The following is a 21,955-nucleotide window of genomic DNA, read 5'->3' as shown; positions in this document are numbered from 1 at the left end:
CCCATGCCTGCAATCCCAGGAACTTGGGAGGCTGATCACATGTTCAAGGTTAGCCTGGGCCGCTTCACAAGACCCTGTCTCAAAATAAAAAATGTAAAGGGGATTCAGCTCCGTGGTAAAACACTTGTCTAGCATCATGAGGCCTGGGCTCCTCCCCGGCTTTGCAAAAGAAAAAAAATTAGGTCCCTGGCCACCATCGTCCCTTGACTATGTCCTGTCTCTGGCAGCTGCGTCTCCTGTATCCTCAGAAGATTCCTCAAGAGGAAGATGCTTTTGCTGTCCCCATTTCTCAGATGGGACTTGATGCCCCAAACTCGAGAGACTTGTCTCAACTCACAAACCTGACGGCTTCTCATTCCCTACAGCCCGTGTAAGATACAGGAAAACCTCTCTTCCCACAGAGTAGAAGCAAAAATTGGGGGTGGTCACACACTGCTGGGGTGTGAAGGGGCAGCCACGCTGGGCTACAGTACAGCGGCACAACAAAAGGTTAAACCGGGCCTGCGCTCCCCAGGAGCTCCACTCCTAGGAACACCCCGAGGGTGGAAAACCTGCCACAAGAAGATCTGTACGTCCTCCATAGCCGTATTGTTCCTTATAGCCCAACGTGGCAACAACACAAGTGTCCAACAACCAACAAAGGCTCAAATGAAACGTGGTATGTCCATACAGTGAAATCTTATGCAGCACTAAAAAATGAGAGGAGTTCTGATAAATGCTATGGGACAGGTTAACTTTGAAAAGAAAACAAAACGCAACATATGTTAAATGATTTGTTTATATGAAATGTCCAGAATAGGCACATTTACAGAGATTCCAATAGAGGCATTTGGCGGTAAGTGGGAAGTGCTGCTAATGGGTGTGGGGTTTCTTCTGGGGCTGACGCCAGGACTCTAAAGTGGACTGAGGAGTGGGCTATACAACTCTGGCTATATGAAAAACCTTTGACTTGTACACTTTGCTCTTTTCCTTGAATGAAGTTGCATACGTTGAATGGGTATACTGTATGGGAATTGTAAAGGACGATGGAAAAGCTCTGTAAACTCAACAACCGTTTACCTGTCTGAGATTTTATTAGCAGGACCGTAGCGGCCAGTCGCAGAAGAGAAGGGGGGAGAGGGGGGGGAGGGGGGAGGGGGAGAGAGAGGGGGGAGGGGGAGGGGGAGAGAGGGGAGGGGGGAGAGGGGGAGAGGGGGAGAGGGGGAGAGGGGGAGAGGGGGAGAGGGGGAGAGGGGGAGAGGGGGAGGGAAAGAGGAAGAGGGAGGAGAGGGAGGAGAGAGAGTAAGAGTAAGAGAACAAACACGAACAGGTTATTGATACTTATGGGCTTAACACAGGATGAGGAGGAGCAAGGCAAGTGAGCTGTTACTTCTTCATTGGTGAGAGTTGAGCCACTTCAGGGATTGGAGGTGCGCCATTCAAAGTTCGCGCCATTCACAGGGATTGGAGGTGACGGTTCGTGCGCCATTCAGTGCATCATGGACCTGAGCTCCTGGAAGAGAAGCAGTCTGGGTGCCTTCTTTACCAACAGGAATTATATCTCCATAAAGCTGTTACACAACAAGAGTTAACAAATAATAATCAGGGGGTGGGCTGTGGCCATGACCTTCACCACAACTCGTGCTTGAACTCCTGTTCCTATTAGTGTTCAACTAGCCTGAGCCAAAAAATGCGAGGCAGGGGGGCTGGGGATGTGGCTCAAGCGGTAGCGCGCTCGCCTGGCATGCGCGCGGCCCGGGTTCGATCCTCAGCACTACATACCAACAAAGATGTTGTGTCTGCCGAGTACTAAAAATAAATAAATAAATAAATATTAAAAAAAAAAAATGCGAGGCAGGGAGCAGGATGTATTAGTTCATGTAGTTGAAAAGTCCAGGGGTATTTCAGGCACAGCTTGATCCAGGAGCTTAAATAACGTCACTGGTCCTTTGTTGCTCCTGAGATTCTCCCTGCGCTGCGTTCCTTTTCAAGCCGATGACAAGGTTAGACTTGGCAGCTCTCATCTAGGGGACTCTTGCTCTTCTGGCCACTCTGGGAAACTACCTTTCTCCTTATTGATTCCAATAAAGGTCTCAGGGCAGCTTCACAAAGAGACAGCTGGGATCACCTTTGAATTAGTCACCATGGCCAGGACAATGCTGCTTCAGTGGGCCAGGGCTGGTGACGTCATCAAGAGTGGAGCCAGGTTGGTGGTCGGCTCCACCCACGCACATGGTCAGCCACGGCAGGGTTCCCCGAAGGAGAGCTGGGACTCCAGGCAGGTGGGGGGACCTCGGGCTCCACGCTTCTTCTGCATGTGGCGATGTGACCTTGGCAGAGTGCTCAACCTCTCTTGCCTCAGTGGCTTCATCTGGACAAAGGTGGGACCTCCCTGTAGGGTCACCCTCTGAGCTTCAGGGGTCTGACTTCAGGAAGAGGCCTAGGATGGTACCCAGCACGGGTGGCATCGGCTGCCGTTCTCAGCCCCGCTCCTCAGAGCCAGGGAAGGTACCACGTGGCTTTGGGGTCAGCAGGGAATCGAGGTATCCGTTGTCGGCCAAATCGGAGTTCGGGAGACGCCTAGGAGGAAAGGGGAGAAGGTGGCTCTGGGACTTCCCGGGTGACGGGGTCAGAGCCCACATGACCTCTGCTTCCCCACTGGGGCACAAGCCACTGTGCTGGACTTGCTGGGCCCCCTCAAGCGCCCTTTTTAACTCAGGGCACCTGAGAGAAGTCCTGGCCCTGCAGAGGGGACCAGGGCTTGCGGGTTCAGAAGTGCAGGCAACTCTAGAGACAGAACTCAAGAGGACCAGTGTGAAAGCCAGGGAGACGGTACATCTGCAAATCACTCATCTCAAGTAACTGGACGCTGGAAGAGTCAGGATCCTGTCCTCTGAGCCTTCTTCAGGCAGTTTACCAGATATGCCCACACAGGGGCTGCCCCTGCCTCCCCCCAGGGCACTCAGGAGCTCCCGGCACCTCCCAGCGCTGAGAAGTCCCGGCAGAGCTGCCCCTGGACCAATAAAGATTCTATGTGCACGTGTGTGTGTGTGTGTGTGTGTGTGTGTGTGTGAGACGGAGGATGGAACCCAGGGCGTTCTACCACAGAGCTACACCCCCAGCCCTTTTTATTTTGAGACAGGGTCTTGCTAGGTTGACCAGGATGACCTTGAACTTGTGATCCTCAGAGTCACTGGGATCCCAGATGTCATCACGATACCCAGAAGTGAAGATTTCTAAGAAGTGTTTGTTACATGCCTGGCTATAAGCTACACCCTGCTTATTTCCTACCTCAGACACCCACACCCACAAAGCTGAAAAGGCAGACACTCGGGTTTTTTGTTTTGTTTTGTTTCATTATTTTTGTTTTCTTTAGGCAGTGAAGAGTTTTACAAATTCCTCTCCTGCCCAACTGAGTCTTGAGGACTCTGAAGTGAAACTGACCTGGTTAGCTCCCTGCTCCGAGTTCTGCGCTAGGTGAGTCACCTCCCTGCTCTGAGCCTCAGTTTCCCTCTCTGTGCAGTGGGCCGAATTGAGAGGACTAAGTAAGATCAAGTCAGGCTAATCACTAGCTTAGCAAAGTGCCTAGAATTTGTGTCTAATACATTTCTTTTCCATTTTCTACTTCTCTGTTTGATGAGGTGCTGCTTTCAAACAGAACAAAAGGGTAGAAAATGAGTCTCCTTCTGGGTGTGGGGACAAATGCCTATAACCCCAGAGACTCAGGAGGCTGAGGCAGGAGGATTCCAAGTTGGAGACCAGTCTCAGCAACTTAGTGAGACCCTGTCTCAAAATTAAAAATAAGAAGGGCTGGGTCCGAAACGCATGGGAATACTCGTGGTTTCAATCCCCAGTACAATAATAATAATAAAACATTAATAACAGAAAAATATACACACTTGCCAGGCATGGAGGCTCATACCTGTAATCTCAGCTACTTGGGAGACTGACAGAGGAGGATCGCAAGTTTGAGGCCAGACTAGACACTTAACAAGACCCTGTCTCAAAATTAAATTAAACTAAAAGGGATAGGAGGGTAGCTTGGTGGTGGAGCACTTGCCTACCATGTGCCAAACCCTGGGTTCCATCCCCAGTACAACAAGAAAAAAGGGAGGGGGCTGGGGCTGGGGCTCAGTGGCAGAGCACATGCCTCGCATGCATGAGGCACTGGGTCCGATCCTCAGCACCACAGAAAAATAAATAAATAAAGATATCGTGTCCATCTACAACTAAAAAAATACTTAAAAAGAGGGGTGGGCGGGAGAGACGCCCTTTTCCCCTGGTTCCTTGATCCACTACTTCCTCTCGCAGATGCAACCATAAATAAGTACAGGTTTCAAAATCCTTTCCAATTTACAGAAATGTTACAAAAATAATTCAGAGAATTCCAGAGTACCCTCTTCTCTGAACCCCCGGTCTTCAGTATTTTGTGTCTGTTTCCCTTCCTTCATGTCGTTAACACACTGACCACCAATGACATTTGTTCTCAAACCGTTTAGGAGAGACCAGAGGGGCCCTGCCCCGTCTCCTCCTCAATATTTCAACACGTGTCCTCGGAGCTCAGGAGGCCGTGGTCTGCAGCCACAGCACTGTTGCCAAATTCAGGAAATCCACCTTCATGCAACTCAGTCACGCCTGTGTCCTGACGGGGACACACTCCGAAAATCCCACCATCGTGTGAACACCTCCCCTTCTGGGACCACCCTTTGCCTGTGCCACCCTTCCCTGACAAGCGCGGTTGTGTGACGCCTGGCTGCCCAGTGCCACCTGGGCTCCAGTCAGGGCCAGATGCCTCTCACTGGTGATGTGGTTCTAAAGTGCCCCCGAGGATGTGGTCTCCCCGAGACTGAAAAGTGACCCTTGGGGTGTGGGTGGCCGGGCCGTGAGGGCCATTTAGATATTTTGTTCTCCATCGAATTTCCCCCTTAGTTTTAGCTCTCAGGGGCGGTTTTTGCCTGAAACAATCTTGACAGCAATGGTTATAAAATGTCACGTGTGTTTTAACCCAGGTAAATATGAATATTTCTGCACCTTTCGCTCATTGGTTTGTTGGTAACAGTTTATCTTGGAGAACATTCCACCGTGGCATGATCTTTTCTTTCTGGCGGTGCTGGGGACCAAACTTAGGGCCTCACTGCACCCCAGCCCTGGCATGATCTTCTTTTAAAAGTAGCTACTATGTGAATGATGTTATTATGCATGAATGATGATATTGTTGTTGTTATTGTTATTATTATTTCTGATACTTTGGGGGGATTGAATCCAGGGTCCTGCGTATGCTAGACAAGTGCTCTGCCATTGAACTATGTCCCCAGCTCTTTTTTATTTCTAATTTTGAGACAGGGTTTTGCTAGGGCTGGCCTCAAACTTGCCCTCCTCCTGCCTCAGCCTCCTGAGTGGCTGGGATTGCAGGTGTGCACCCCCACGCTCATGTGTTGGCTCATGACTTTTGAATGACGGTTGCTCCTTCTCAGTCTTTCCTCACCCACTCCCGTGGTCTACGCATCTTCTACGAGTCTTTATTCCAACATCATCTCATCAGGAGACTTTGCCTGAGCACTTGATCAAAATCTGCAGCCCCTCTAAATATGTCTTGTACTCCGCATCCCTGTCTCTGCCTAGTTTCCCTGTAGTGTTCAGACCCACAAAAGGGGAGAGCAGGGGCCGGGTGCATTTCCTACACAGACGCCTGCCTAGCCCCCAGCACCGAGCCTCTTCAGTGTCCATAAATGCCTAGTGCAGCAGGAGCAGAGGTCAGTGACAGGGCACTGGCTTAGCAGCCCCAGCACCATAAATAACGACTTAATGTGCGTATGAATGAAGAAGGAGCCAGGTGTGGTGGCGACTGTGATCCCAGCGACTTGGGAGGCTCAAGCAGGAGTATCCCAAGTTCAAGAGCAGCCTCAGCAAGTCGGTGAGAGCCTCAGCAACGTAGCAAGACCCTGTCTCAAAAAATAGAGTTGTCTGAGGATGGAGCTCAGGGGTAAAGCTCCCCTGGGTTCAGTCACCAGTCCAGCCAGGAGCGGAGCCAGGAGGCGAGCTGTGGACACACTAGGTGCCTACAAGTCCAAGAGTGCTGTTTGAATTACTGAGTAAAAGAAAGAGGAGCGCCCACCCACGTGGTTCCAGCTGAGGCTGATTTGAGGGTATTACTCAAGGTTACTTACTGAAATGTCCCTGCCCACAGCTCTCTCTCCCACCGGCCTGGGGCTGACAGCATGGACGATCAGGTGGCTGGCATCAGACCGGACCCGGATGTGATGGTCAGGCCACAGTCCAGGGGCAGCGGGAGCGTTGTGGCCAGAGGCGCAGTGTGGGTGCCCAGTGGAGCAACCGAAGGGGAAGCTGGCGCCTGTGCTTGGATCTGAAACAGGAACTGGGGTGGCTGCTCAGGAAGGAGGCCCCACCTGGGCCCCTTGGCCCCTGGCCACTGCTGGCTTCCAACAGGCCACAGATGCTTTGGGGGGAAACTTGGTTATTGAAGTAGAACATGCATTCAGAAAAGTACACACGCGAGCGACAGATAGCGCCACGAATGTTCAAGGCATTAGGATGAGAGGAATTAGGATGACCCGCCCCCAGATCAGGGAATGAATCCCCACCCCACACCCGGTTGCTTCCTTCCACCTTCACGGCTGTCATCCTCAGTGATGACTGTCACTGCGATTTCAACACGGATGACTGCTTTTCTTTCTTCCCCTTGGTACTGGGGATTGAATCCACGGCCTTTAAGCGGCATCCCAGCCCTTCTCTCTTACTTTTCATTTTGAGACGGGGTCTCACAAGTTACTTAGGCCTCACTAAATTGCTGAGGCTGGCCTCAGGTTTTTGACCCTCCTGCCTCAGCCTCCCAAGAGGCTGGGATCACAGGCATGCGCCGCTGCGTCCGGCTTATACCACATTCTTTAACTTCTCGGTTTCTCTGTCTAGGAAATGGGATTTAAAGATTTCCTTAACAAAATCAGCAGGATGAGTGGTAAGAGCCACTGAGGGCGTGAATTGGGAGAGGCCAGGTACAGAAGGACACTACGGGGCGTGTGCAGCCTAAACAGACCTGCCTGACGGAGACCTCAGCTCCTGGAGGAAAGCCCTGGGCCCACGCTGGGCAGTCGCTGTCTCCCTGGAGGAGCTGAGGAAGCCCCTGGTCCTACAGGGTGGGCTCCCCCATCTGCTCTTGGAGGGGTGGTAGTGCATCTGTCTTCTTGGCCTCCCCCCATGTCCTCTTAATAGCACCCCGATTTCCCGGGAGCCCCGTCTTTGCTTTCTGTCCCTGTGAGGCCCGTGGGCTGACTGCATCCTGGGTGCCAGGAAAGCCCCAGGGCTCCATGCTGGGCCCTCAGCACCCCGCATCCCTTTGCCCACATGAATCAGCCCTGGGGTTTTTGCAGCAATTATTGAGAAAATATTGTTTTGTTCTCTTTCCTTCTGCTCTGGTGGGCGAGTGAGAGGAAGTGGCCACTGCTGGGGGAGTGAGAGAAAGGCGGAGCCGAGCGCCTGAAACTTCCAAGCCCCTGATCTAGCCGCACCTGAAGGCAGTGACACGCTCTTGAACATGCTATTCTGTGGAATCAATTGGGTTCCTTTTTTGGCCTAAGTCACTGGAGCAGGTGATGTTGTTATCTGCCCTGGCCACTTTGGCACTCATCATTTTCTTGCACAATGACCTGATGGCTTCCAGCACCCCCCTTCTCTGCCAGAGGGACACACAGGGGGAGAACGCCCGGGGTTCACCCTCCCCTGGGAGCAGCTCTTAACCAGTGATTGACAGGAGTGGGTGCAGCAATACCCTCCTCTCCTGCATTTGAGGGGTCAATCCCGAGGAGGGTTCTACACGGAGTCCCACGGCTCCCCGGGAGTGGGAATGTCCCTCCCCGCCTCATGTCCCATCCCCAGCCAAGCTTCTTGGGATGGTTCATCTCCCAAGTAAACCACTGGCACACAAACCCTGTCTCAGAGCTGCTTTAGCAGGATCCCGACCCCAGTGTTTCCCAAGCTCCGCCTGACACACAGGTCAGCGTTCTTTCAGAGCATTTTCCACTAAAAAGCAGTGCACGCGCTCTGTGGGGTGGTTTCCGCACTGCACCCACCCCTTGGCATCCCCCATCCCTGCGCAGAGCAGCCCGTCCCTCCGTACTCTTTTATCTGCAAGGCCTGCCAGTGATAAGAATGTTCCATGTCATCTTCCTGTCCCTGACCTTTGAAGAACTCTGTCCACTCAGGGCCTGTGACGGTGACTCAGACCGAGATGTTCCTTTCTGTGGATGAAAGTAGCAGGAACAGAGAGGGGCCCGGGGCTGCTGCTCCTCCCTCCCCCTCCCCAGCAGTCACCGAGCACCCGGCTCTCCAGCAGGAAGGCCTAGTTGTTGACGCCCAGGAGTGGACAGAGCCGTGGCCAGGAGCAGCTGTTCTGCTGAAATGTCACCGCTGCTGCTGCTGCCACCTCTGCCTGGGGCTGAGAATCCAGGGACTGGCCTCTGGAACTCCCCTGCTGGAGGACAAACACCTCTGCCGCTGAACTTGCCAGGCTTGGTGCCTCTGCTTGCTCTTGCTTCCCGGGCTCAGCAGGATGAACCCAGGAGCAGAAGGTGTGCCCGCGGCAGGGGAGTCTGGGAACTGGGGCTTTTTCCCTCCTGGGCTTTATAAAGCAGGCACACCAAGGGGAGTTGGCTAAATGTGGAGTGAGCCAGGCGGCGGCACTGCCTGCTGTAGGTCTGCAGCAAAGATAAAGTCAGAAAAGTCCCCCACTTTCCAAGCACCCAGAGTTGAGGGGGAAGACAACACAAAGAAGAAATTCCAGGAGAGTGGAGCATTACTTCAGAGAAAGTATAGCAAATAGCAAACATATATTCCAGGAAGATTCAGCTCTTCCGACAGGACCACCTGACAGAGGTGTCATTGTGCATAACTAGTGAAGATGCATAGAGGACAACTGGGCAAAGAAGAGCAGGTGGGAACTGTACTGAAGGCAAGCACAAGCATCATGTGCAAAGGCCCAGTGGTAGGGAAGACGGTGAAGAAAGTATGGGAGCAGTTGAGAGAAGATAGTTGGTTGGAGAACAGAGAACAAGGAAAAATGAGGAAACAGAGGGGTGGGAAGGGAACGCTAAGGAGTTCAGACTTTCTCCTAAGGGCAATGGCGAGCCCTTGGGCTGACAAGCAGGGCAGTAGCACGATAATAGTGATGATATTTATTGAGCCAACTCTTTTGCTAAGCTGCTGACGTAGATCACATAGTACACATTTGCAGCAATCCTATAAGTCAAGTTCTACAGACCGTGAGCAAATTTCTCAGCCACTATGTGGCTCAGTTTCCTCATATGCACAGTGAAAGTAATAATAGAGCCCACTGCAGAGGGTTATTATGATGGGTGATACGTGTGCCCAAGCCAGGCACTGGGGCGCAGACCTGTAATCCCAGAGGCTCAGGAGGCTGAGGCATGAGGATCACAAGTTCAAGACCAGCCTCAGCAACTTCCAAGTCTCTAAGCAACTCAGCGAGACCCTGTTTCTAAATAAAATAGGAAAAAAAATGGGCTGGGGGATGTGGCTCAGTGGTTCAGCACCCCTGGGTTCAATCCGGATACAAAAAAAGAGTGCCCGAGGGGAGGGGGCCCCACCCACATTAGCTTATGCTGCTATTTTTCCATCTTAACCTATGAAAAAGCTGAAGCCCAGACAGATCGATCAGCTTGCCCGCGGTCACGTGGCGAACAAGGTAAAGAATGGACGAGACAGGGTGGTGCGAGTGGAGGGGCCGGTGAGCACAGAGAAGCCATGTCTTTATCTTAGGGCCCGAGGGAACCTGGGCTGCCTCTCTGACGGCTGGAGTGTGGCCAGCGTCTGAATTGCAGCCTACCACTACAGTTTATGCTTGACATCTCTCGTGGCTTTAATGTTTATATAAATGGCGGCATACTAACAGTTTACTTGTGCAAGCTCGGTCAACACTTTGCCCTGTGACGCCTTCATCTTCAATGTCTGTTTGTATCCCATTACGGGAAGTGCGCTGTGGTTCGCCCAGCCCCTGCCCTGGCCTGTTCAGTGCATTCCACCTTTGGCCTCTGCTGGGCAAAGTGGCCACACCCATCTTTGCACCTGTTAGAGCTTCTCCAGGATGTGGTGATGTTGGTCACCGGGCTGTGGACTTTGGCCACCTCACAGCAGAGTATGTGTGTTCTGACGTCCCCACTTCCTCACCAACGAGAACACCACCAGCACGTACCAGGCCACTTCCCCAGCCCCATCTGGTCTGTTTCCACCAAGTGCCCACCCACACGGTGCAGGGCACAGATCCTGCCCCCGGGGGCATTCGCTTTGAAGACCAGGAATCCAGGCGCAGCCAAGGCTGTGAAGGGCATTTTCCCAAAGCAGACACCTGACTGGCCAATAGATGGAGGGAAAGACCTTCAAGGTTCCTCCCCAGCAGGCAGTGTAAGTTAAAGAACTGAGAGGCATCTCTTAGCAGCGGACGGGCAGCAGTTCCAAACCAGAAAATACCAAAGTCACCGCCCACACCTGTGACCAGGCGGCTAGATGGCCCCCGATTCAGGCCCTTTGTGACCTGACTCAACTCCACCTCCCCAATGTCCTCTCCCTGGACACCTCCTCTGTTTCTCATGAGTACTACCAGCTGTCCTCTGTCCCTTGTACATGTGATGTCCTCTACTCTTCCCATGGTGGCTCCATCTCTTCCTTCAGGCCTCAGCCCAAATGCCACCTCCTTAGAGAGGCTTCCTGACCATGCTGTTCAGACGAAACCCAGGCACAAAGAGACTGAGCAGAAGGGCCAAAACTTGTATAACTGAAGTACTGGTGAGATTTGGGGTTATCTTTTTTTATATGTATATTCTTTAGTTGTAGATGGACATAACACCTTTACTTTATTTTTACATGGTTCCGGGGATCGAACCCAGTGCCTCATGCATGCTAGGCAAGCGCTGTACCACTGAGTCACAACCCTGGGTCCTGGGATTATCTTATGTGCCAGTATTTCAAGTTTTTCCAAAATGATAATGCATTCCCTATGTGGCTTTTTTATTTTTTATTTTTTTGGTACCTGGGAGCACTTAACTAACTGAGCCACATCCCCAGCCCTTTTTCATTTTTATTTTTTATTTTGAGACCAGGTCTCCCTAAGTTTCTTAGGGCCTTGCTAAGTCGCTGAGGCTGGCCTTGAACTTGTGAACTTGGGGTCCTCCTGCCTCAGCCTCCTGAGCTGCTGGGATGACAGTCCTGTGCCACCACCACACCCTACTGAATAAGAGTTGTCAGTGGTCAGTGATCAGAAATGCTGGCTCCAGATGCAAAAGCCAGACCTGAAGCTACCCCCTCCCCAGAAATACCAACGAGCACCCCCAAGGCCTGTTTCAAATGTCAAAGGCCATGATGCTCCCTGTGGGCACAGCTTCTTTGTCCCAGAGGTGAGAAGGATCAGAACTCAAGGCCATAACCTGGGTGCTGTTTTCAATGCCATCTACCGGAGATGTGCCCCCTGCTCCACCCGAGCTCCCACACCAAAAGGACTTTCCGGCTGTCAGCCGCCCCCCCACCCCAGTGAGTTCTCTCTCCCCTGCCTCAAGTACACCCTGCTCCATTTACTCTTCCCTCCCTTGACTGTCCTGGAACTTATTCTTTCAACTTATGCGATAAGAACCCGAAAGGAAATTGGGGAAGCAGGGAATCTAGTCCCACCTCTACACTCAGGTTTCACTATGTGATTTTTTTTTAAATTCAAATTTAATTTTAAAAAGTGTTTTGATTTGTAGATGGACACAATACCTTTCATTCATTCATTCATTCATTAATACTGGGGATTGAACCCAGGGGGCACTTAACGGCTGAGCCACATCCCCAGCCCTTTTGGTGTTTTATTTAGAGACAGGGTCTGGATAAGTTGCTGAGGCTGGCTTTGAACTCATGATCCTCCTGCCTCAGCCTCCCATGCAGCTGGAATTTCAGGAGTGTGCCAAGGTGCCTGGCACAGATTTGTTGAACAAACACCATCCTGTCGTGGTGGGTTCAACTGAACAGTGCCACTGCCGACCCCTCTTCAGGGCAGTAGACGTGGTCTGGTGGCCTTTGAGATGAATGCATGGAGATCTATTGACTGACTGGGCCACTAAACCCCACTGAATGGCTGTGGGTGAGATCAATGGTCAAACGAAACCGGAGGCAGGAAGAGTCAGCCATCCCTCCCAGAACACTGAGAAGGCTGGGAGACCCGCCCGCCCGACCCACCTGGCCTTCACAGTCTCCTTGTGATTCACTGGGAGAGGACTTGAGTAAACCAGGGTGACACTGTGTTCAAGAACCTCAAAGATCTGGTCAGGCAAATAGCCCAGCGATCACCGCAGCCCGGAGGTGAAGTTGTTCAGCATGCAGCCCACCCCCACGTGGGCTCACTTTCATCTGATTATGAAAGTAATGTTGACCCATAACTATAAAGTTTTTTTTTTCAAACACCTTGGAAAAGTATGAAGAGAGTGAAAAATGGTCACAAATTTAGAGCATTTTGTAAATTACCTCAGCTTTCTTCCCAGTGCACATAGTACATTCAAACTCCAAAGTAAATTTGTGCTTTTTATTAAGCAGGAATACCTAAGATTCATTGAGTAACTTACAGTGCATATGCCATTGCTCTCTGTGTGTGAATCTACTTTATATTCACCATAGTCCTGGGTAATGAGCACTGTTTTGTTTTTTTTTTTTTTTTCTTTTCCAGTCCTAGAGATTGAAGCCAGGGGATTCTACCCCTGAGCCGCATGCCCAGTTCTAAATTTTATTTTTGAGACAGGTTCTCACTAAGTTGCCCAGGTTGATCTCTGTGTTCTATCCTCCTTCCTCAGCCTCCCGATGAGCTGGGATTGATTTCAGGCATGTGCCATGGTGCCTGGCACCCATTTTACAGATAGAAACTGAGGCACGGAGAGGTGAGTGATTTGCCCAAGGTCAAGGTGTAGGTGGCCCAGCCAGGATTCAAGGCCCCGGGACCTTAACAGCGCACTCTGTGGTCAAGCCCCAGTGGAGGCCCCTTCCCAAGCTAATACAGAGAGGCATGTTCCCAGGATCCACCTTTATTCTCCTGTCAATGGACGATTGAGGTTTCCCTAATTTTCCCCCATTAGGAAAGAGACAGAAAAAAAGGTCCCTTTGGGGCCATAAATGAGGTAAGAAAACTGCTTCGATGTCACCACAAGCTGTATTTCTGTCCTAGGAGTGGCAGAACAGGCTCAGCCCAGCGGGGCAGTCACCCTGCAGTGGCACACACGTCCGTGGGAGTCCACGTGCACCACGAGGGTTCAGCGCTGCTGCATGCTGGTTTATTTGATGCGAAGAGAACACTCTGGAATGCCAGCCGGGGACGCGGATCCAAGGTTGCCCAAGTGTAAGCGGCAGGGCTCAGCCCTGGGTCCGGTTCCTCCTCCCGGTGGAAGCACCCAGGTGCCGCCGCAGGGGGTGGCAAGGCCGGCCACCCCGGCTCAGGGCTAGCGGGACCTGCCGGCAAAACGAAGACTGGGGCTGGATTTTGAACGAAGCCCTGGACTTTGTGTCTCATGCTCCAGTTCAACCAGCCTCTGGTCACCCTCGGTTTCCAGGGAGCTGGCCAGCCCTGGGTCCTCAAAGCAAACCACCTGCAGGTCAGGCTGAAGGCAGCAAGGCCAGTGTGCATCTTGTCCCGTTGGGACAATACCCATTTATTTGCTGGCCCCGGGTTCTGCGGGTGCTAGGCTCAGTGTCACAGGCGCGTTGGGAGGTCGCCGTCCAGTCCTCCTCTGAAGCCAGCTTTGAGCTCACTCTGGGGTTGGCAGGTGCGCTTCCCTGCAGCTGCAGAACCAACCGAGGCGCGCACCCCCGACTCGCGGCCCTCTGCACTGCGGGTCCTGCGGCCCTTTCCATCTTTGCATTTAAGGCACATGACTTGCCGATCTGGTGGTGCAGGACTATAATCCCAGCAGCTCGGGAGGCAAGAGGATGCAAGTTCCAGGGAGCCTCAGCAACTTAGGCCCTAAGCAATTTAGAAGACCCAGTTTCAAAATAAAGAATAAAAAGGGCTGGGGATGTGGCTCAGTGGTTCAGCGCCCTTGGGTGTAAATAATGAAGTAAAGGCAAATACTTTGAATGTCCCACAGACTTGTAAAAGAATCAGAGGGACAGGGACACCCCTCAGGAAGAGGTGGCTCGTGGGGCCATCCTGCTTCCATTCCGGCTGAGGCCCTGGGCTGCTGTGAGGTGTCCTTCCTGGAGTCTGCTGGGTTCCCAAGGGGAGCCTTCCCCACACCTGCCTGCCATCCCTCCACCCAGCACCGCCCCTGAGGTGAAGCCAGAGGAGACCCCAGAAGATTCCTAAGGAGGAAATGAGGTTAGAGAGACAGTCACCCCAAAGGGAGCTCTTTGTGCTATTGTGTGCACACAGTAGGTGCTTCATCCATGGTTAATGACTTCTACCGGGTACTATTCTGCGCACTAGAGCCCTTTTCAGTCTAATGAGGATGACAGATAATAAGGAAGTAAATTTTTCAAAGAAATAGAATATTACACTAAGTGAAAGAAGCCAGTTAGAAAATGCCACATTTTTATTCCATTCATAGGAAGTTCTCAGAACAGGCAAATTCACAGAAATAGAAAATAGCTCGTGATTGACAGGCGCGGGGTGAAGTGCACGGAATCAGAATCTTGTCAGGGTGATGGGAATGTTCGGGAATCTGAGAGTGGAGACAGTGGCACAGCACCGGGAATACACTGACGTGTGCCCTTCAAAATGATGAAGGTCATGTATTAGGGATATTTCAATGACAATTTTTAAACATTTTGTTTGTGTGTGGTGGTGCTGGGGATTGAACCCAGGGCCTTGCGCAGGCGAGGCAAGCACTCTACCAACTGAGCCCTATCCCCAGCCCCTTAAAACATTTTTTGAAAGAACAAAAATTTCACACAGTGCTATGAGCCATGAAGTCAAGAAAGTAAAACGTTGAAAGACAGCAATGGTTTGGGCAGGTGGAGGGACTACCTCAGGCTGGGTGGTTTCCTCTGAGGCACAGACATTTGTGATGGGACCTGGCAGGCTTCGAGGGCAGCTATATAGACAAACACAGCAAGTGCAAGGGTCCTGAGGCAGGGATAGCTCTGCATGTTCAAGGAGAAGTCTGTACAGCTGGAGCTGGGTGAGCTGGGAGGAGGCAGTGGACCAGAGGGGGCCTTGCAGACCACTAATAGACGTTGGAGTTTGGCTCACCATCAAAGGGGAGCCCCAGGTGAATTTGAGCAGGAGTAACATGATCTGATGCAGGAGGCAGCGGGTAGGGATCAAAGCAAAAAATACAGGTAAAGCAGCCGGCACGGCTCTGGGGCTGGCAGCACCCAGTAACCCCCAGTCACTTCCATAAACCAGAAAGATGCCAGCTTGTCAGGTTTAGTTGAACACAGGAAGTCAAGACCAGGGGCATCTTGGTATTTCCACTGACTCATGCCCTATTGTGTGAGTCACCTTGCCTATCAGTTCTTCCTCTCCTCCCCACAGTCACCTTTGTGTCTTTGCCACCGTCCCCACCCTGAGCCCTGGTGACAGATGGAAACATTATCTTGTTTCTAGGCTGCCCTGGGCTGATCTTTTTGCTTTCTCTCTCTCTCTTAAAAACGTAATATTTTACTGGGTGTGGTGGTGTATGCCTGCAATGCCAGCAACTCAGGAGGCTGGGGCAAGAGGATTGCAAGTCTGAGGCCGGCCTCAGTAATTTAGTGAGGCCCAAAACAACTTAGAGAGACCTTGTCACAAAATAGAAAATGAGAAGGGCTGGGGTTGTAGCTCAGTTGGTAGAGCACCCCTTGGTTCAATCCCCGATATAACAACAAACAAACCACAGCAAACCCATCCTGGCTTTAGGTTTTATTTTTATTGAGGTCATACATACACATAAGTTGAAGAGTCAAGTTTCAATTCACTTTCCAAAGAAAGAAATCTCCACTTTACTCACTCTTCCTATTACCCCTCTCACCTTGAACTTTTTTTTTTTTTCCTTTTACTCCTGCCTCTAGGTAACACGCTTGTATTGCAACTTGTTAATTTCTCTTTTCCAGTCAGACCTGCTCTCCACTGCAGATGACGAGGCTTCTGGGGGCTTTGCCCTCCCACACCCGGGTGCTCCAGCACACACACACACACACACACACACCCTTGCCCTCCCCCGTCCTCTCAATGTAGCTAGATGGTGACTTGGGTGAGGTCGATACTTGCCATTCACCTCGTGGGGATCATGTAAGCGCCATTTGCAGCTGAGCTCCATGATGCACTGGGGTGGCCTTGGCTTTTCCTGCTCAGCTTTTCATGTTTCCTTGGTTATTAATTATCCTCCTCTCCTGCCCCCACCCTGGCCTAATTTTCTCAGTACTTGTCAGTTCAACTGCAAACTCTTTGACGGAGGTCCAAGTGTCCTCTCAACCCTCTCTAATTTATCATGATTCTATCCATTTACCTCCTGGACAAAACACCCTGGAGTCTCAGATAAGCGAACTGCTGGACCGCGTACTCTTTGGTATAGGGCCACCATCCTGAGGTTTTTTGCTGTCTCCATTTAGGGATTGTGCTTACTTCAGTCCCAATCTGAGTTTCTGTTTCCTGCGTCAAGGGTCTTATTCTTTATTACTTGACCTGCCTCCCGCTTTTTTTTTTTTTTTGGTCCCGGGGATTGAACTCAGGGGCACTCGACCACTGAGCCACATCCCCAGCCCTATTTTGTATTTTATTTAGAGACAGGGTCTCACTGAGTCACTTAGGGTCTTGCTAAGTTGCTGAGGCTGGCTTTAAACTCACGGTCCTCCTGCCCCAGCCTCCCAAGCCTCTAGGATTACAGATGTACACCATTGTGCCCAGCTGACCCTTATCTTTTTGATGTAAGCACCTTGAGAAAGGGTATATGGGAAGTAGAAATCTTGAGACTTTCTGTAGCTAAAAATGTTTTTATTCTGTTTTTTCTTTGACGATGGCTTAGTGGGTATAGAGTTCTAGGTTGAAAATCATTTTCCTTTGGAATTTGGAAGACATTACTCTCACCTTCTTGCTTCTAAGTTTTTATTAAGTCTAAGGTTATTTTGATACTTTATATGTAATGTATTTCCCCGTCTCTTCTGGAAGTTCACGGGTTCTTTTCTCATATTTTGAAGTTTTGTAATAATGTTTCTTGGCAAGATCTGAAAGTTTGGTTCTTAAGTGGACTTCTAGTTGATTTCCTTATTTAATACCCTCCTCTCTGGAGGTGCCTACTCATTTCAATTTCATTTTCAATAGTACCTGGTGCAAAAATTCCTGAGCCTTTTGGAGTTTTGGGGAGTAAATCAGGTTGGCCTTGGCTTTCCCCGTACCAATTCAGAATTCTGTATTCCCAGTTCTTTTGAGTGGTTCACCTACTAACCTATCCACTTGCTGTTATACAAAATGTTCTATAATCTCTCCTGTTCTCAGGTGCATGAAGGCTTATTTTCATAATCGTAAACCCCTGCCTTGTCAATCCAGTGGTGCTTAGTGGTATTGCAAAAGTAAAAACATACGTTTGTTCTGTCATCTTTTCCCCAAAGTCTTGCTGGCTAATCTGAACACGGCACTTTCTCCATTGCTGAAATTACATATCTTCCCCAGGGCCTCGCCTGACTCCCCTCTCCATTCCTCATGCTACCTCTGAGGCTGATCACTGGTAAACATGGGGGACATTTAACAGGATCCCCCTCAGTAGTGATTACCACGTGTGATTACCCTAAGAAGTCCCTGAGAGGAATGTCTCAGTTTGCTTTGCTCAGTTGCAGGAATGGGGGAGAATTAAGACAGGAAAGAGCAAGAAGTCAGTACAGGTGCCAAGCCAGCCACCACTGTGGGCACGCTGAGCTTGATCCCATGGGGGAGTCTCAGGAAATAGTTGAGGACGCGCAGCACAGACTGGCCCCACGCAGAGGGTGAGGGAGTGGGGCATGGATTCTCCAGTGGCCACTAGCTGTTTGTTAAGAAGCATGAACTCCCGGATGGCTGGCTTGTTCTGGGCTGGGAGGGAGTCCTTTCTCAGTCAATCTCTGTCACTATGTCAGAATACCCGAGACTGGGACATTTAGAGAGAAAGGAAATTTATTTCTTACAATTCTGGAGGCTGGGAAGTCTAACACTGAGGGGTGGCATCTGGCAAGGGCCTTCTCACTGTGGCATTCTGTGGCAGAAGGGCAAAGAGAAGGCGAGAGAGAGGGGCAAAAGAGGGCCAAATTTATCCTTTCATAGAGAACCCACTCCTGTTCTAACAAAGCTACTCTTACTATAATGACATTAATCCTTTGAGGAGGGCAGAGTCCTGAAAGCCTAATCATCTCTTAAAGGTCCCACCTCTTAATAGTATTGCATTTGGAATTAAGACTCTAGCACAGGCTTTTAAAAGGAAGACACATTCAAGCTATGGAACTCAGGGCGGGATGTAGCTCAGCGGTAGAGTGCTTGCCTACCATGTGCAAGGCCCTGGGCTCAATCTCCAGTACTGAAGAGAGGGAGGGAGAGAAATCATGTACAGTTCTCTTCCGTTTTCTCTCTCAACAATAACAAATTAATACTAAATAATACTAAATGATATAAATGAATGAAGGTGAATCCAGCCTAGATCTTATTTTTCCTGCGGTGTGGTGGGCAGAAAAATGGCCGTGCTCAAGGTGAGCACATGGCCATTCTAAAGGTGGGCACGTGCTAGCCCCTGACCCGTGGACATGCTGTGTTACATGGCGGAAGGTCGAAGGTTGCGGATGGTCAGGTCACTTGAAATGGGGAAATTGTCTGATTTTCTGGATGAGTGCATGTAAGGGAGAGAGGAAGGCAGGACCTCAGGGTCCACTGTCCCCACAAGGTGAAGGAAGCTGAGGATGGGGGATGCAGTTGCTGGCTTTGAAGACGCACGATGGGCCACGAGCCAGATGCCACCCCTCAGTGTTGGACTTCCCAGCCTGCCCTGTGGGACTGGGACAGCCTCTAGAAGCAGAGAGCCCAGGGAGGCGGACTCTCCTACGGCCTCCAGCTGCAAGGCAGCCTCGCCCACCCCAGGATTTTAGCCCCTTGTGGCTTCTAACCAATAGAACTAGGCCACAATCAGGTTGTCCTGTTTTGTAACAATTCCTGGCTATAAGTCTTTTTTTTCCCCCCTGAAGTACTAGGGGTTAAACCCGAGGCCTCTGTGCATGCGAGGCAAATGCTCTACTACTGAGCGCCACAAATCCCAGCCATAGATATTTTTATATAAATCTATATTTTAATATATCTCTCTTACTGGTCCTGCGTCTCTGAACCCTGACTGATCCACGTGTGACCACTTTGATTCCCTTTTTATTTTTGGTTTTTATTTAATCATGCATTTCTTGCAGAGCTGGGGATTGAACTCAGGGCCTCATGCATGCTGGAAAAGGACTATACCACTGAGCCACAACCCCAAGCCCTAGGCTCTTTTAAAATAATATGAAATAGCGAACTTCTTAAGGAGTCTTTGGTGGTCCCTGATTTTGTTGACAGCTTCAGAATTTTCTGTCTTTTTTTTTTTTTTCTTCTTCTTCTTCTTTTCTTTCTCTTTCCCAGTACTAGGAACCCAAGCCAGGAGTGGTGTACTCCTGAGCGACATCCTGAGGTCCTCCCCCGCTTTTTTTATTAAGTTGCCCGGTTTGACCTCAAACTTGTGATCCTCCTGACTCAGCCTCCCACGTGCGCCACCACACACCTGGCAGCTCCAGCATTTTTTAAGCTCTGGGAAAACAGTGATGAGCAAGACTTCAGGGTTCCACCTCCGTAAACCTGGGCTCAAAAGAATATTTCTCTTATAGGGTTATTGTCATGAATGAGCCATGCCATCCACATAGACCACAGCCAAACGGGTTAGGTCACGATGTCAGTGTAAGGTCAGGCAAGGGATGGCAACCAGCCATGAACTCCCAGGCCACACCACTTTCAGCCACAGCAGTTCACCAAATACTCACAGGTCACCTGGTGGTCATAAGCTACGTAATGACAAGTTCTTTTATGCCAATCTTAACTACCAATGTCCATAACACTCAAGTCACACATCACACTGTACATAATTATATATGCACAAGTTACAGACAGGCCAAGAAAGGGTTAAGGTGGCCACAGGGGTTCGGGAGACTGAATCAAGGGCAAAGGTAGATAGTGAGCTACATGGGAGGCAGAGTCTCTGTGGGTGGCCAGGTGAGATTAGCAACCAGCAGAAGCCCTTGTTCAGGGTACAGAATTGATTCTAAGCCAGGGTCTGGACGGAAGGAGTGTCTGCTTGAGATGTCACAGTGGGTCATGCCTGGTCTTCACCAGCAGGAGAAACCATGCTCTGCTGAAGCCCAAGGAAAGAGATTTGGAAATTTGTCACTGTAAAGATTTTCCTGGGCAAGGCTTGTGACTAGTGACCAGGTGACGGGGTCAGCGTGCCACCATATCCAGTCGCAGGGTGGCCTCCTTTTATGGGCCTCTGTTGAGGGGATTGCTTCATTGGGTGGTCTGGTGGGCTCCATGAACTTACAGGCCTGGTTTTTGCCATATAAATTGGATACGACCGTGCACCTGTGTGCTTCTGATTAACCTGTTGAGTTTGCCCGGGGTCATTTTTGTAGCATTGTTGATTTAGTTTGTTTCTTGTGGTGGTGTGAGGCAGGAGGTTGTTTACTTGTACAAATAAGACGTGGGGTCATTCCACCTCAGCCCTTAGACTCAAAAGGGAGTAACTCACAGCAAATCACCGCTTTGTAAAATGGCGTAACTCCAGGTCAGGCACAGCCTGAAAGCACCTTGTGGAGTAATGCCCAGCAGGGCACAGCCTGCTCTCCACCATTATTATAAGGATTAAATAAATGACTGAGCGCAATACTCTTGGAACAATGCCTGGAGCAGAGGAGGTATTCAAGAAACGTTATAAGAGGCACGGGAGGAAGGACACAGGAGAGACTCCAATCCTTGATTTCCCAAGCTGTGTCCCAGGGAGGGAAAGGTGATAAACTCAGGAAGGCAGGAGAGAAGGTAGCAGAGGAGCCGGGAAGAAGGAACAATTCTGGTAGTGCAAAATGCCGCGGAGACACTTGCTTGTGTTTTAAACTTTGGGCCAGAGGTCAGAGCCTGTGGGCCACATCTAGCCTGCCACCTATTTTCATATGCCCCAACGGCTAAGAGTGGCTTTACATTTTTTTTTTTTTTTGTACCAGGAATTGAACTCAGGGACACTTGCCCACTGAGCCCCATCCCAGCCCTTTTTTTTTGTATTTTATTTAGAAACAGGGTCTCACTGAACTGCTTAGGGCCTTGCTTTTGCTGAGGCTGGCCTGGAACTCTTGATCCTTCTGCCTCAGCCTCCCAAGCCACTGGAATCACAGGCGTGTGCCACTGTGCCCGGCTTGGCTTTACATTTTTTAAATGGTCAAAAACAATCCAAAAGAGAAGAGTGAAAATAATGACATGTGAGAATACCATGACATTCAAATGTCAACATTCATGAAGTTTTATTGGAACCTGGCCCCACCTTCTTATGTCTTCCAGGACTGTTCTCTCACTGCAAAGCCTGGATTTACTGTCTTTAGAGGAAAAGTTTGCAGGTCAGAAAGGGGCCCCTCACCCAGGAGGTGACATCGGAGATGACAAGAGGTGGAATAACAAGGCGGAAGGTTGGAGGTAGTGGGTAGAGCAGACCAGGCAGAGAGAACCCAGGCAGGCGCTTTCTCTCTAACCGGCGACAGTCTTCTAAGAGGGGTGCTGACAAAAATTGTGGTGACTCCCTGAGGCCTCCCAGGCTTGGGCAGAACTGCAACTTGCAGGCTGGCACTTCTGGGCCTGGCACAGCCCTGAGCCCAGGAACTGCATGTCCAGTGCCTTTATTTGTCTTCCTGGGGCCATGACCTTGAGAGTTTAGATTAATTCCCAGGAATAGGTGAGAAGCACCTGGGACTTGACCACAGGCCTGAGAGCAGGTGACCTGCA

At 50.5% G+C, this 21,955-nt stretch overlaps 1 protein-coding gene across 1 annotated transcript in view; it reads left to right on the top strand.

Moving 5' to 3' along the window:
* The first annotated feature begins 3,371 nt into the window (after positions 1-3,371).
* Slc9a8 (solute carrier family 9 member A8) overlaps positions 3,372-21,955 on the top strand; it is a 96,868-nt gene continuing 78,284 nt past the window's right edge. Inside the window, exons 1-2 of the mRNA XM_071608998.1 lie at positions 3,372-3,456; positions 13,193-13,363. The gene's annotated coding sequence lies outside the window, so the exon portion shown is untranslated. The remainder of the gene's footprint in view (positions 3,457-13,192; positions 13,364-21,955) is intronic.

The sequence above is a fragment of the Marmota flaviventris genome, chromosome 2 (genome assembly GCF_047511675.1).
Source record: "Marmota flaviventris isolate mMarFla1 chromosome 2, mMarFla1.hap1, whole genome shotgun sequence".
Taxonomy (NCBI): domain Eukaryota; kingdom Metazoa; phylum Chordata; class Mammalia; order Rodentia; family Sciuridae; genus Marmota; species Marmota flaviventris.
Note: the sequence above shows the minus strand (reverse complement) of the source record. Positions and strands in the feature narration are given on the sequence as shown.